The sequence below is a fragment of the Pelmatolapia mariae genome, linkage group LG23 (genome assembly GCF_036321145.2).
Source record: "Pelmatolapia mariae isolate MD_Pm_ZW linkage group LG23, Pm_UMD_F_2, whole genome shotgun sequence".
Lineage (NCBI taxonomy): Eukaryota > Metazoa > Chordata > Actinopteri > Cichliformes > Cichlidae > Pelmatolapia > Pelmatolapia mariae.
In genome coordinates, this window is record NC_086246.1 from 31,954,235 (window position 1) to 31,966,528 (window position 12,294).

Below are 12,294 nucleotides of genomic sequence, written 5' to 3' on the forward strand. Positions count from 1 at the left end.
AAAGCGCCGAATAGGTTTCTGTGAAATCTGACCAAAAAACACTCACACGGCCTTGAAGAAAGAGGAACATTGTGAAGCTCCTTTTAAAAGAATAATATCATATCATAATAATATCATATTCTCATCTTGTTGTTGTCAAATGTTTAATGGGTTCATATTAAACATTACAGAGAAATACTTCAAACCACATTTTCTCTTTCAAACAAACAAATCACTGGTGTGAAGTTCTATTTGTGTTAAATAACTACATGAATGCCTAAACCAAAAATAAATGCTGTCAAACTGAAAATGTTCACACTGTAGTTTCAGGTCAAATGAATAATGCCACAGATATGTAGAAAGTTCTTTTACATATTCTAAGACTCACATAAACCTATTATGCAATAATATGCAAAGACCTCATATCCTAGATTTTAAAATAAACAGCTCACAGAGAACAGATTATATGTTCAAACTGAGGTTATTAATGTGGATGAATGAGTTATTTGTGAAAAAAGTCTTTCTGGAAACCTTTCCCTGTTTACCAGGGATGCTTTTAAAAAACATATTTAATTTTTTTACATGTTACAGTGACACACTGTCCAGGGTGTACCCCCTCCTTTAGCCCTATGACAGCTGGTATAGACTCCAGCGGCCCTAAAATTGATAAGAAGAGGAAAATGGATGGCTCAGTAATTTTGACAGCTTTTCCAGACTTTTGTTGCAACTCTCACAACATTTATAAAATTTGATGCTGCAACATTTTTTTTTTTTTAAAAAGGAAGTCTTTCAAAAATCACATTTCTCACAATCAACATGTGATATTTTGTCTTTGTCCTGGTTTCAGTTCTGTTTGACATTTAATTGTAAAAAACAGCATTCTGTTGTCATACTTAATCATCATGCTGCCTTTATAGGAAATGTGACTGTGTTAAAAAATCAGTGCTTTCAAAACAGCATAAACAACCGAACAGCTGAAAAACAGCAATAAAAACTGATAAACAAATACAAACAACAGGAGAACAAATAAATATTAAATGTTGGAGTCTCAGATTTACAGGTTTTCACAGCAGCATTGAGTTATGGTTTTAAATCCTTAAGCACCTTAAAGCAGGTTTGGCTAAAGGTTGTCACATTCTTGGGTCCATCTCAGCTCAGAGGCAGAGCAGATTGTGCCTGACTAAAACTAATCTTACAGCAGTTTTGTCAAGTTTGTGGAAAGTCTTCAGAACTTTACATTCTTTTGGTCCAACAACTCAAACCAGACAGGAGGAAAAAGAAATCCTCCCACGAGCAGAGGAGCAGCAAGTCTTCAGTTATCAGACTGACGTCTGTCCACAAAATCTGAATCCAGCAGGTATCATCCACCTGTACAGGTGTGTCCATCAGCTTTGAGGTAGTGTGGAGTGAGGAAGCTGAATTTTGTAGTAAACACACTCTTGAAGCGGAGCAGCAGATGGAGGGGGGAGCTGGATCTCCTCGTACTGAAACACAACAGCAGCACTAAGTACAGGACAAAGTAGCAGTGAAGGAGAACAATGAGCATGAGCTGCAGGGTCACCTGAACACTTTGAGTTACCTGTGGAGTCTCCAGCCTCTCACTGGTTCCAGCTGGAGGGAGGTTAACCTGATACTTGCTGATTCTCCTCTTCAGAGACAGCGATACACAACTCAGACCTGCCAACAGATCATCAGAGGAGTCACTTCACCTTCACACTCACATCAGCACTCATCACACACAACACATTTCTCCACTGTGCAGAGAAACCTTTCAACATCTGGCACAACACCTGGACAGCAGAAGCACAGCTGAAGCCTGCCGGGGGGCAGTGAGCAGTACTTTTGCGCTGTACTGTCTGTACTTATGTGTTCTGCAAACAGCACAGCACAGAGTCGGCTTTCTGCCCCCATGGATTACATTTACGTACTTTGGTAATATGTGACTAACATTAAGAATACTGTGGACCAACTTTAAAAATATTTATTTCCACAAATGTACAACTACAAAACTACCTTACATTCTTGTAGCTTATGTCTAAAAGTTACAGTATGAAACCTGTAGTTGTAAACTTTTTATAAGCTGGATGGATGAATACAAACTATAGATGCCTGAGTCCACACAGCAAGAAGCACTGCTGGACAGAGAGGGTTACAAGATGAGTTGACATCTATTATGAAAATAGAAGTTTGGTTCAAAGCAAGCTTGACTAAAAAACTTACTGTGACTGCGCTGGTGGCATTAAGTACTGCTGCATGAGTTAGTGGTAGCATTTCTGTATATCTACATGCACCATGTTGCTGTGGAGGGGTGCTGGTATTAATAGAAGGGCAGACAGACCACAGAGGTTTAGACAAAGTGAAAGACTCACAGATTACTAAAATGAGCACAACGTTCAGGCTCAATGAGCTGACGAGGATAGTGTTCCTCTGCAACACTCCACTATCAGAGTCAGAGGTTGTAGGGATATCTGGAAGAAGAAGAGTTACACATATCGAACAAGAAATTAAAGAGTGTTTCATGAAACTAACAGACGTTAATAATGTTTTCATGTCTGAGGCTTGAAAATTGGCCCAGCTGACAACACTTTAACAAACAGTTCATCTAGTCAACCCAGGTTATTGTTTTATATTACAGGAATTTAAAAAAGCTGAAAAAAATTGCAGTAATAAAAAAATATTCGTATTTCTTTTGCTCAGGCTTTGGGTAATGTGATTCCCATGTTGTGCCAAAGGCATTTTGCACTGATGTTTCTTTATTATAATATTATAAATAGTATTGTTTATTATTTTAACCTTTGACCATCTATGAGTTCCGGTACCCTTCTGAGGGCGAGTGGTAATTGATTGGTGAGCGATTAGCATTTCTACCTGTTTATACAGAATCTGCTCCTATTTGGCAGACCCATGGCAAACATATACCAGAATAGTTACAAGGCTGAATGAAAGCCTGTTCTAGTTTAGTATTTGGCTAAAATGAAAGCTAACCTGAAACATGCTGGTTTGCTGTCAATCTGTTGTAACTTTAGAGACCAACATAATGGTGGAAAATCAATTTTTCAAAGATTAGGTGAGTTGTCAAGTTGCGTTAGAAGCTGTTAGGATGATGTCTTTTTATGTTCTCAGTCACCCAAGTCATGGTAGTCTAAGCAGCTTTGAAAGAAAGCGACCGGACTTCTAAAGAAACTTTTTGGATAAGAAAAACTTAAAATAGTCCAGTCGCTTTCTTTCAAAGCTCCTTAGAGCCTTTTATATTTTAAATTGGCAACCTGTTGAGGATCATGTCGTATTTGAGCAGTTTAGAAATGAATGATGTCATCTCTTAGGTAAAGCCTCGAATTTTGTTTCAACTGTTCTTCTATTGTACAGTAAAGAGGTCACACTCCAAAGAAGTAAGGTGGATATTACCAGAGATGGGCAGTAACCAATGTTCCCTCTAAGCTGCGCGCGTGCGCAATTGCGCACTGCTGGCACGGTCTCTGCGCACAGAAAATCTGCGTTGCGCACAAAAAAAAAAATCTAACCTGAATTGAAATTAAAATTAAAACATTAACAAATCTGTTTTGCAGTGTTAGTCAGTAAGTGACTGGCTGCTCCCGTATTGGATTAGAACGATGCCACCTTATCCCATAGTCCAGCCAATAATGCGATTCACATTTGTATATATGCAGCTAATCAACGTCATTGACAGGCTATGACAGCGTCCTTATGTGCCGACACCGGTGTTTTAGCTAGCAAAGCGGCGTGGCTGATGTGGAGTGAAGCCACGTTAATGACAACGTGTACGACCATTGGAGATGTGAGCAGGACAGATGGAACAATTGACGGAAAAAGTGTGGACTTTATACCAGTTTTTAAATTGTGTTGATAGGCCACGTAAAACCAGAGTTATGATAAAAATATATGCAATGTTTGGTTTTCTTCCTGAATACTGTCGTTGTTTATATTTACTGCGGGAAGAAACGGTAAAAACGGCGTTTTATAAGGAAAACGCTCGAAAGCACTCTCCGCCTGTGAGCAAAAACAAAACCAAAAAAAACCCCACCCTTTCCTATTCGTCGAAAAAAGTACCACGTCGACCAATCAAAAAATGATATGGCAAGTTGTTTAGGAAGGGGGGGAGTTTTAGGAGTGACGGCGGTGTTTTGAGATGTGAGAGATTTGAGACGTTTAGCGCAAATGTTGTGTAGTTAGTGTGTAGTGTAGTCAATAGTTTTGTTTTGTGTGTCAGAACAATGAGGCGACTGCTGAATGTTACAGGTGTTACAGGAGTGATACATCTCCTGTTGTCAGGCCTGCAGGTATCAGGCTGTTGTTCTCCTTTATCTCATAGTGGACAGAAATTACTTTTTGGAGTGGCACAAATAATTTGTGTGTCATCAAATTTGATGCAGAACAGCTGATTGGTCTGTAAATAGTTTGAAATGTTTATTTAAAAAACCGCCTTGGCTGCATTTTTAGGTAAACAGCTGCAAAAAACTTTGTTGTTTGCCAAACTCAGTTACTTTTTTGAAGAAGTAACTATATAGTTAATTGCCCAACATTGGTCTTTATATACTGTATTTTGCAGACAGAGAGTTACAGGACTCTCTCCCAGACCACAGACTCATACTCATAATACAAGTCAGAGCTTTATTTAAAAAAAGAAAGAAAGAAAGAAAGTTGTGTTTTCAAAATTGGAGTTTAAGTTATTTTTACTTCCAATAGTGTTAACATACTACACAGGTCATGAACAACATTATTTTTTTAAATTTTCATTGTAAGTGGGCTAAAGCACTTAATTAAAAGTAGTCTAACATAAATGTAAATGCTGTGATTTGATTATTTTAATAAACCATGTAACTTGGATGGATTTGATGCTGGCGTGACCACAGTGCACACGTCTGCTGTTGCTCACAGTGGTCCAAGGGATCGCTCAGGGAGTTTGTGTGTTTGCTCAGACACATGAAAAATTAGAGGGAACATTGGCAGTAACGCGTTACTGTAATCAAATTAATTTTTTTAACTAACGAGTAAAGTAAGGGATTACTATTGCAAAAAAGGTAATTAGATTACTGTGACTTTCCCGTAAGCACACTGCGTTACTGCGTTACTAAACCGTGATTTCGTTTGCGAGAGTCTCATGACAATGACGTAAGCGAGTGCGACGTTCGTGCCAACAGCTGTGTGCAGATCAACAATGGATAATATATTGAGTGCGGGAGAGAGCATGAGCGTGCAGCGTTTAAAGCGTGGAAGTACTGACCTTATTTTGAGTTTGATTCCATAAAAAGTGACAAAAACATTAGCGTCCTCTGTTCACTGCGTGGGAAAAAAACATCTTTTTACAGCGAAAAAACCCCTAAACTTCTGAGCAAGCACTGAGTACGTTGCCACGGGAATGTGAAATTCACAGAGAAATTCCCGGATCCTCCCACTGACATGACCACTGCAGCACACCTGCACCAGGGCAAACCTGCACCCGCCCCACTCCTGCTATACAAGTGAAAATAGAGCAACAGGACCGCTGAGTCTTTGATTTTATTTATTTTCTGCTGTGTTTTACTTGCATTTATTTGAAAGAGTGAGTGTAAACACAAAAAATATTTTACTTTATGTGCTGGAATGTGCAGAAAATGGGTTTAAATGTTAAACAAATTTCTTTCAGTCAGAGAATGTTGCATATAATTAAATTTTTGCTTGATGCATAAAGTTAAAAGATTAAAACTAGTAAAACAAGTTTCAAAAAGAGACTTTTCCATTTGATTACATTTTGTATGATGGGTTATGCAGAAAAAGTAGAACTGGGCTGAAAGATCTATCGCTTTATTACCTATTCAGGTTGTAAATCATGTTTTTAAAAAGTAACTAAGTAACTAATTACTTTTGAAAATAAATAATCAGTAAATTAACGGGATTACTTTTGGGAGGAAGTAATCAGTAATTAGTTACTGATTACTTTTTTCAAGTAAGTTGACCAACACAGGATATTACTGAAGGTTTACTGTACCTCTAAATAGGACCCTGTTAACATTACAATAATGACTATTTGCAGAGAACCTTTGACACACAGTCACAAAGTTCTTTACTGATTGGATAAAACCAAGCAAAATATAAGTGTACATTTCCACACACACAAACATGCAGTTTTACATTCAATCATCATGTTGACTAAATGAACTATAGTCAAAATAATTGGCTAAAGATTAGGGAAAAGCTAACATACAAAGATTAGTTTTCAGCAAACTCAAAGCAATTATTAGCAACTGACCTAATAAGAAAAACTGCTTTCATGCCATGGTCATCTCTACATATGAAAAAATTTCCACTTCCAGTTCCAAGACACTCACAAAATGATCAGAGGGACCAACTACTGGAATGAAGTCTTAGCAGATCTGCTATATTGCCACATGCCTGGTCATGTAGGGAAATATATATGCTACAAATAAAGTTTTTAAATGAATTCTAAATTTCTAGCAGCCAAGCTGCTGGAAAAATTAAAGATTAGCTGAAGGTCTGAGCAATGCATGGGAAAACTGAATCAGAACAATCAAGATGGGAAGAAGTTAGAGTGTGTGTTAATGGTTCCTCCGCTCGAGTAAGCAGTGATGGTGTGATTTTTGCAATGTTTCTAGATGAAAGAAACAAGACTCCACATAAATACTTCTGGTGCACTTAGCAACTGCAGGAAACTCTGTGACCACAGATACAAGCCTGTGAGCTAAAGAACAATGTAATTTTAAACAGCATGATCCAGATCTGCATGAAAGCATAATGAGTTTTTGACTGAAAATTAACTTCACTAAAGCGTACCAGTGAGACTGTGTATAAAAATGATTATTTTTAAATGTAGTTTCGGTTATCTAATACAACTCTATATATAATTTTTTCTTTTCTTTTTTTCCATTGTGCACTTTGGCCCTTAGTTAGAAAAGACAACATGCAAGATACTGAGAGCTCACTGAAGTTACACATTGAAGTTATCTTTATTAATCCTTTATATCCAGGTAAAAATCTCACTGAGGTTAAGCATTTAATTTCCAAGAGAGACCTGGCATCATGACAGGTCTCTCAAGTAAATCAATAGTAATACGTACTTCTGTCATTATCAGCATTAAACTAAAAAAACTTTGTACTTACCTGAGACGATGTGGAAAGTCTCAACAAAATGAATGCTGTCATTTCTCCTGATGCCACAGAAGTAAAGCCTGCAGTCCTCTGCTCTGAAGTTTTTAATCACAAGTTTGTTTCCCAGGATTGAAAATTTGGTTTCAAAACCAGGAGAGCAGTAGGTAGAGTCTGCTGAAGAAAAACTACGACCGATACATGCTCTGAACTGGCTGTGGATCTCCATGTACCAGTGTGGGTCTGATGTCTGATTGGAGCAGATTAGAGTGACATTGGTCCCCAGCTCTCCTCTGACCTCGGTCACGTTCTCGGCCTCTGCACAGAGCAGAACCACCAACAGGATCATCCACAGGAGAACCATGATCAGCTTCAGCATCCACAACAAGACGGAGTCGTTTGAAAGCAGCTCAGCTCTGATGGACTCTGACACAGAAGTGCTCTACACTTCCTACTTCAGGCGGCGATTATGTCGTGTGCGATGTCTGCTGATAAACCACAAATACCAAGTAACTCTCACAGGAAGTGAAACCTTTTTACCTCCAGCCTGACGTCTGCAGCAGGAATCTGACAATGAGCTTTCAGACTCAGTTTTTCTGGAACTGAATTTTCACATTACGAATGGTACTGGTAGAAAAACCAGCAGTAGTAGTAGCAGTATATGTTTTAGTAGAAAATAAAAAGACGTGCAGATATAATGAATGAATCAAAGACTATCCACGTTTCCATGTCTGAACTGATTCAGTGGCTCAGTCTTGTATCTCTGTAAATAAAAAAAATCTTCATCTAGAACTTCAACTGTTTCTCCAGTGAAACAGAACTCAAGTCAAATCAGACAGTAAATTAAAGGACAGTATATTTAACCCCTTCAAACATGGCTTCACGTCTGTTACACTACAGCGCCTCCAGTTGTATCCAAAAATTACTGCAATACAAACCCACTGAATTCCTATTATAAATACTTCTATAACCTCTCGTGCAAAACCAGGTAATAAAGTCTTTACACTCAATATTCTCACTGAAACTTTAACTACTGTAATTACAGTGTATTCCATTCAAAGTGTATTAGAATGAATACTTTCACTACTACACTCTGTACTACAAATATTACTCATGCTGATTAATCTAAATCAGATATGAAACTGCTGCCTTTATCATAGCAGCAGTGAAGCATGATGTGTGGCATTTAGCTACATGTACATCTGCATAACTGCAACAATAACCACTACACACTCTGACAGTACATTTTAATAATGCTCATTAAATAACCTTCTGCCCACAGCCCTGGTTTTAGTGCCTGCTATTACAACCTAAAACTATGACAAAGTTGTTCCTTCATTTGCAGTACTACTATCATCCATGTTCTGTTTATCCGTCTGTGACTGTTTACTGTTACCGTGTAACTGCTAAATGATCAGTTACAACTTCTGTTAATGACAGAAATCAGCCTGTTACTACCTCTGCTGTTAATGCTGATCACTGAACTGGGTCTGACTTCCTTGAATTCAGCCTGAAGATGGTTCCAATTAAGAAACTGTTAGCTGACATAAAGTGTACTTTACTATATACATGACTGATGGCTTTAAAGGATATATAAAATACAACAGCAAACACTTGAAAGATATTTGAACTTGCATGCATAGATGGTGCATCAACACTGATGCAGTTTAAAATTAATCAATATACATGAAGCCAAAACTATTTAAAAATATTTGACCAGAATTGAACTTTTCATTAATTTGGAAGTTGTGAGCCTGTTGTGAACCTAAGGTTGGAGCACAAACGCAATTCTGAAAAAGTTGTTACTCCGTAAAATTTTTTGAAGACAATTGTTTTGAGACATTGTTCTTCCATCAAATTTAAAGTACGTAAATATTTTTTTTCCAAATTGTACTTTTCCTTAGTTTAAACGTGCTATTGTGAATTAAATATGGGTGGATGAGATGATGAGTAAAATTACTAACAACACCTGAGATGACAGAGATACCTTTAAAGTAACACGTAGGGACAGCACCAGCAGTACATGTTTAATAGAAGTAACAACAGCCATAATATGGTTTGAATTTATACAGGTCAGAGTCAAAATCATCATTAGTTCAACACATGTGAGCAGATCAGCTGTCTTCATCTTCTGTCTCCAAACTGTTACAGCAAAGAAACTCAAACATGAACACAATCTGAACTCGAATTTGTTTTACAGTGAAAAAGGTCAAAGCAGACAAGCTAACACAGGTGGTACATTTTCTAATACTGTAACATTTCTAGAACATGACATTAATCATACATGAGTAGAAAAATGCGTCTTCAGCATCACTTTGTCAAGTGTGTGCAGGCAGGATAGGAGGACCCAAAGTGCAGACTCATGGAGGCAAACGTGAACTCAAACTCAGCTTTTATTGCTGGATGGCAGAACAGAACAGTAAGCTAAATAAACTGAGAATAAAGATAACTAACTTGGCAGGCGGGCGGGCAGAACACACAGCAAGGGATGATGGAGGACAGAACACAGACAGAGGAAAACACAGGGCTTAATTACACAGAGGAAGCAATCAGGGAATGGGAACCAGTTGGGAAACACGGCTGGGACAAATCAGGGCTAGCGAGACAAGGGAAGCAAAACCAGATACATTAACAGGAGACACGGACCTTCAAAGTAAAACAGGAAACACTGACTGAACTTACAGACACAGACTCACAAGCAGATGCTGCAACAGAAGGAACAGGGACGTGAGACCAGGGTGACCAGATGAGAACACCTAAAGTTATAAAACTGAAAACCCTGGGTCAACGACACAGGTACCCTAACACACTTCAGTGATATGGAGAGTTGGAGTGGATCTCATCCTGAAACAGAGAGCACAAAGACTCAGTACTCTGTGGCTGTCCCATTGATTGATATTAGCAGCAGCAGAAAAATGGCATTAGAGACACTAAATCCACACACAGAGTGGGTTAAAACAGTTGTGAGTCATGGTTTAAGACTAGTAGCTGACTTCAAAGTGGCTGCATCCATCTTAGCTTTAGCCTTTTAGAAACATTAGCAGCAGTAGTTAAAACTAGTAGCAGAAGTAGAGCTTTGAGGTGAATTTTGTGGTGATTTGGCGCTCTGTAAATGAAATGAAATGAAAAGTAGTAATAGTTACAACTGATATTAGCATTAATGTCTTTTTAACAAATACAGCTAACATGTATATATGTACATGTGTACTGTATAACTGGTGTCAGTAGTTCCAGCTGGAACTATTTACCTGGGCACTCTGCACAGTCTCTGCAATCCAATTGGTCACAGGTCGAGGGCTGCGCACCTGGAAAGATTTTCTCTTCACCCACAGAGACATAAAAGCCACAACTGCCAACAGAGCAATAACCAGTTAACTGTCAATCAACATCCTCACTGAGAGACTCATAAACATGTGAACATGACCCCAAAACGATTATTCTGTTCATCTGGACGTAGCGTTTTAGGTCAGAGAAATGTTTTGTCACACATCTAAGTTACTTCTTCAGATTCTGAGACTTGATTTCTTTACCTGCATGATTAAGCATGCATCAAGACCTGTGACTTTTTCCTAAAAATAAATGATAATAACAATGATAATAAATTATACAAATAAAACATGTTTGGTACTTTATTAATCAGTTCTAAGTAGAATGTAATCAGATTAAAAACTAAAATTAATGCCTTCTTCTTGTTTTTCTTCCTGCAAAAACAGAAACATGTTTTATTAAATTCAGCTTGGTTGATTCTGAGTGATCTTACAGCACAGGAAATAGCTCAGTGCTACGAATATTATGAGTATTGGCTCTACCAATGTTAATCCAAGAAATAAGACTCACCCAGTATGACAAGGGTGATGGCAGTAATGAGGAAGGCTGAGCGGTATATGATGACCAGCTGATACTCTGATATGGAGCTGTTCTGCTGCTGATGACCTGAAACAGAGGGTGGAGGGAAATGTGGAAAAAGAAAGAATGGGACAAAAGATGAAGATGAACTGAGAATCTAAAACAGAAAAAACAAAAATAAAATTAAATTCCTAAACTTTGACACAGTCAGGAGGTGGTGAGCGTGGCAGGCAGTTGTTGATTACCATAAACATGTCAGCATTTTACTTATTTTGCTTTTGTAGTTTTCAGAGTTAAAAATAAAACTTTGTACTTACCTGAGACGAGGTGGAAAGTCTCCACAAAATGAATGCTGTCATTTCTCTTGATGCCACAGAAGTAAAGCCTGCAGTCCTCTGCTCTGAAGTTTTTAATCACGAGTTTGTTTCCCAGGACTGAAAATTTGGTTTCAAAACCAGGAGAGTGGTGGGTAAAATATGTTGAAGAAATCTGGCAGCTGACACATGCTCTGAACTGGCTGTAGATCTCCATGTACCAGTGTGTGTCTGATGTCTGATATGAGCAGGTTAGAGTGACCTCTGACTCCAGGCCTGCTCTGACCTCGGTCACGTTCTCGGCCTCTGCACAGAGCAGAAGCACCAACAGGATCATCCACAGGAGAACCATGATCAGCTTCAGCATCCACAACAAGACGGAGTCGTCTGAAAGCAGCTCAGCTCTGATGGACTCTACACTTCCTGTCCCAAATGCTGACTGACACCTGATAAAATACCACAAGTACCAAGTACCTCGCAGGAAGTCCAACTTGTGCACCTTCACTGTGAACGCTGCTGGATGGGTTAATATGAGAGACTTTTTGTTTCTTTCTGATGAATTTTAATTATGGCCCTGCAGTATTTAAAGTACAGGACAAAGTGGTGAATTTAACACTAACAAAGTCTAAGTACGTATTAACAATTTTGAGCTTTAATGCAACGCTTTTCAAGGTTTTGCATGAACAGAACTGGACAGTGGCAGCTTGTCCACTGAGACACAGAAAGAGGAACAAGTGGGAGAGAAAAATATTTAAATTAAAAGATCAAATCAATGAAATTATTCTTCACCAAATCTCAAAGCCATTCATAAAATAAACCTCTTTTTGGAAAGATTAATTTTATTGGAATTCTATTAAATATCTCAACAATGACCTCTACAGGATGGAGGAGGCTGTGTGTGTGGCCTGTGTTTAGTGTATTCAGTTTTGCTTATGGCAGATTACTTCCCGCTGTGCGTCACATCCCCTTATCCTCTTTGTATTTAGGCACTTAAGCCCCGGTACCGGGGTCAAAAAGGAGGAGATCACATTTAATTGGTTATTACATGGAGTGA

At 38.4% G+C, this 12,294-nt stretch overlaps 1 long non-coding RNA gene across 1 annotated transcript; it reads right to left on the reverse strand.

The window, feature by feature from the left end:
• Nucleotides 1-1,022: 1,022 nt before the first annotated feature.
• Nucleotides 1,023-7,263, reverse strand: LOC134620439 (uncharacterized). Its single transcript, XR_010092121.1, has 4 exons — nt 7,096-7,263; nt 2,349-2,447; nt 1,559-1,656; nt 1,023-1,463 (listed from the first exon to the last, which is right to left on the reverse strand). It is a non-coding gene; the product is annotated as an uncharacterized LOC134620439 (long non-coding RNA).
• Nucleotides 7,264-12,294: the final 5,031 nt, after the last annotated feature.